The 356-nt window shown below is 32.9% G+C and overlaps 1 protein-coding gene across 1 annotated transcript in view; it reads right to left on the bottom strand.

Annotated features, from left to right (window-relative positions):
- The window catches only part of LOC106468043 (centrosomal protein of 104 kDa-like), a 49,850-nt gene that overhangs the window by 18,309 nt on the left and 31,185 nt on the right, over positions 1 to 356 (bottom strand). The gene's annotated exons all lie outside the window — the stretch shown is intronic.

The raw sequence follows: 356 nt of genomic DNA, 5'->3' as shown, positions 1-356 counted from the left end.
TAAGTGTTACTATATACATGGTCATATAGTAAATGTTACTATATACATGGTCATATAGTAAATGTTACTATATACATGGTCACATAGTAAATGTTACTACATGTTTGGTCATATAGTAAATGTTACTATATACATGGTCACACAGTAAGTGTTACTACATGCTTGGTCACATAGTAAATGTTACTACATGCTTGGTCACACAGTAAGTGTTACTACATACTTGGTCACATAGTAAGTGTTACTACATACTTGGTCACATAGACACAGTAAGTGTTACTACATGCTTGGTCACATAGACACAGTAAGTGTTACTACATACTTGGTCACATAGACACAGTAAGTGTTACTACATACTT

This window comes from Limulus polyphemus, unplaced genomic scaffold, assembly GCF_000517525.1.
Source record: "Limulus polyphemus unplaced genomic scaffold, Limulus_polyphemus-2.1.2 Scaffold2846, whole genome shotgun sequence".
Lineage (NCBI taxonomy): Eukaryota > Metazoa > Arthropoda > Merostomata > Xiphosura > Limulidae > Limulus > Limulus polyphemus.
The sequence above is the reverse complement of the archived record's forward strand: the minus strand, read 5'-3'. Positions and strand labels throughout refer to the sequence as shown.